The 3,799-nt window shown below is 34.1% G+C and overlaps 1 long non-coding RNA gene across 1 annotated transcript; it reads right to left on the bottom strand.

Moving 5' to 3' along the window:
• Positions 1-1,899: 1,899 nt before the first annotated feature.
• Positions 1,900-3,485, bottom strand: LOC110452852. The gene is made up of 3 exons (XR_002463230.1): positions 3,375-3,485; positions 3,032-3,061; positions 1,900-2,613 (listed from the first exon to the last, which is right to left on the bottom strand). It is a non-coding gene; the product is annotated as an uncharacterized LOC110452852 (long non-coding RNA).
• Positions 3,486-3,799: the final 314 nt, after the last annotated feature.

Below are 3,799 nucleotides of genomic sequence, written 5' to 3'. Positions count from 1 at the left end.
CAATTTGAGTAAATTCTCCGTCCTCGGGGAAATACTCTAAATAACTGGTCCTTGGCTAAGCCTTGGGTTAGAAGCTAAAGAATCTTACTCTTTAGAAGAACAGCGATAGAAAATGCATGTTTCACCCTAATACTGTTTCCGTAGATTGGCCTAGCTGTCACTTTGTTTACATGGAGCGTCCCTGGCGAGTGTTATTGTGTGCTGTGACAAAGTCGCTGGTACACAATGTATATACCTGGTAGGACTGTCACTTTGTTTACATGGAGTGTCCCTGGTGGTTGTTATTGTGTGCTGTGACAAAGTCGGTGATACACAATGTATATACCTGGTAGGACTGTCACTGCGCATGCTCCATCCATATAATATACAACAAGAACAACAATATTTTTTATACTTAAGTATTTATTTCTACACTTGTCATATCTTGTTGAACAATGCAACAGATATGTCTAAACGTAAACATCTATACTAGTAAATATATACAGAAGTATATTTACATGTGTATCTAGATCTGTACATATATATATATATAGAAATTAATATGCTCTTAAGAAATCTAAAACATAATAATGATATCACAGGTTGGTAAGAAAAATAAGTATACATTAATACATGTATATTAGTACAACTTTAGTCAATGTGCTCAAATATAATCAATTTGTGTAGATCATATGTCAGAATACTTGCAATAATTTCCTATATTTAGACAAAATAGATCTTCGGGGAAAATCTTAGCATTGCAAACTCAAACTGAACTAAGTTCAGAGTCGTATTGTAAACAATTTCTTACTTTAAATTAACGGGTGAAACAATAAGCAGATGTTGCCATTGGTTTCATGTTTATTTTTGTAACCTTACATTATGCGAATTAAATTGCAGCAGATTTCGTTTTTATATTTTGAGTTCAGTAACATTAAGGTAGAAATAGCTACTGGCAAAGCCTGGTAATATAATGAAGTACTAACAGCAGTATAGAGTTCACTGGACACTGGACGGTTTAAGATGATAACGAGATATTTATAACACATGCTGCATAAATCATCGGTTTGCTGCCTATGAAGCACTTAAGTAATATTTTGATATTAATAAAAAAAAAGTATGTTTTTTTTGTTACATTTTTCTTCTAACTCTTTAGTCAATTTCCCACCCAATTTTTCAAGGAAAGTCAGGGTTTTAGTATCAATATCAAACCTCCCCCAATCACATATAAATTATTAAGAGTATTACATTTACAAATTTTCCCTTATTTGTACTTTGCATTCTGGAAATTGACTGGAAAAAGGTTCCAGATTTATTTTTTGAAATCACAACTTGCACAGGAGGAACCACAAAGTATATCCAAACAAGAGTACCGTGGGGCGGAACAACATACGCCCGTCAAATGTCATATAGTGTTATATACTTTCTTACATTGAAATAAGATCTGCATCATTCTTAGAGTGGTTAGCTGACAATCCGAATTCTTTTAAGGGAGACACAACTTCATATCATGATTATAATGTATACCAAGTTTCAAAGAGATCAGTTGAAAAATGTAGGAGGAGATTGTCGGACAAAAATCATATACCGAAATAAACAAAGGGCAATAACTTTTGGAAAAATCGTTGAATAAAAATTCTTTTAAGGGAGACACAACTTCATATCATGATTATGATGTATAATAAGTTTCAAAAAGATCGGTCGGAAAATGTAAGAGGAGATTGCCGGACAAAAATCATATACCGAAATGAACAAAGGGCAATAACGTTTGGAAAAATTGTCGAATCAAAATTCTTTTCAGGGAGACACAACTTCATATCATGATTACGATGTATACCAAGTTTAAAAGAGATTGGTCGAAAAATGTAGGAGGAGATTGCCGGACAAATAAAAGTTTATGCCGGACGGACGGACAGACAACCCCATACCATAATACTCCCGTCAAATTTGACCGGCGTATAAAAATAAAGATTTGGGAAGTAAAACATGAAACAGCAACTGTGTACTTTTAAATGACAACACAATGACCACATTTGTATTGACCCATGGTATGTAAAAGTTTTATATTAACAATGTTGTAACATGTAAGGTTCCTCCCATAGAAAATAAACGTAACTACTATGTGGTTCATTTTAATGGCCATTACTATATGCAAAAATTAATTGTGAAAAATATCATGGCTCTTAATAATGTACCAATTAATGGGTGACTTAATGGACAGTGTATATTAACGACCATTACAGTAATTGACATTAAAGAAAGAGAGAGAGATTTTAATGCCCATTATTGAGAAAAAAATAATGCCAATTAAATATCACGAGTGATTTTTAATAGCCATTACAGGGTTTTTATCATAATGGCCTTTAACACCAGATATTGTATACCATTATTATACCATTATTTTATGATGGCCATTAATAATTATGAATTAAAAATAATGGAATTTGACAATTAATGTTACCCATTAATCGGTACATTATTAATGGGTATAAAACTAATGGGGTTTTAATGGGAACATTTGCCAGTAGTGGTCCTCATCAGTAAGGTTCCTCCCATAGAAAGTAAACATAGCTACATCCTCAGTAAGGTTCCTCCTTCTCTTGGGTAGTATTATGTAGGCCTTTTATCAGTAAGCTGAAACAGAAAAAAACCCATAAAACAATAATCCTTAATTATTATACCACTGAATTCATTTTAAACTTTGCTTACCACCAATAAATTTGAAGATGCAAAGCCAAACCTTTAATGCCAAATTGTCGCTAAACAAAAGGTGGCACTATAACAAGGTTTAACTGTGAAAGGTATTAATTCAGCAAACACTAGACATGGATCAGTTATCATCAAAACAGTTCATAACCTAGAACAGTTCAATTTTGAAATAGAGGAAGATAATTTACACTGAAACTAATTTGTCCATTAACAAATTTATCAAAGGAGTCTAAAATAAGACTCTCTGAAATATATATAAATAACTTTTATCCATTTTACAAATCCTTTTAAAACATGACCTTGGTATGTCCTTTATTTGTACATATATTTACAAATCTCTCACCTTTAGGCTTCCCTCTATCCACAGATTTTTCTGAAACAAGTAAACAATAAACTATAAGTAAGAAGGTTATTCCTTAATGTTGCACTTATTGAGTCTTTTATAAAACAAATGACATTGCATTGTACGTACTACACAATTAAATGGTTGCCTAATCAAATGAACTAAAATCTTACATGCTGATGTGATCTTTAATCTTTTCACTGTCAGTCAAATGACATGATGGATGAGCTTTGATCGTACCTCATGTTGACTAGTCAAACGGTGTTTGACCCTCCATAATACTGTTGACTTCTCCAATTACCTTTGACACTTCAAAATAGTGTTGACAAGTCTAACGCCTTACCTGTGGTTGACCAGTCCAGTATGCTAGCATCCGATTCATATTTGGGTAGAGCCCAGCCTCCTCGGTCAGATTTAATGGACCCACCGCCTATAACACTGTCCTGACCAGCGTCCTTCTGCAAGTAGGCACAAGGGAAGTTTAACAGAATGACAATTGACAAGATCAAGCTAAGGTTGAGTGTTTAACACTGTCCTGACCTGATGGAGACGTGTATTGAGGTCCAGTGTTTAACACTGTCCTGACCCTATGGTAGGTGTATAACCAGCCTTCTGTACAGGATCTAGCTAAGGTATGTGTTTAACACTGTCCTGACCCTATGGTAGGTGTATAACCAGCCTTCTGTACAGGATCAAGCTAAGGTTCAGTGTTTAACACTGTCCTGACCCTATGGTAGGTGTATAACCAGCCTTCTGTACAGGATCAAG

This window comes from Mizuhopecten yessoensis, unplaced genomic scaffold, assembly GCF_002113885.1.
Source record: "Mizuhopecten yessoensis strain PY_sf001 unplaced genomic scaffold, ASM211388v2 scaffold6919, whole genome shotgun sequence".
Taxonomy (NCBI): Eukaryota; Metazoa; Mollusca; class Bivalvia; order Pectinida; family Pectinidae; genus Mizuhopecten; species Mizuhopecten yessoensis.
This window is presented reverse-complemented; position numbering and strand designations above follow the sequence as displayed.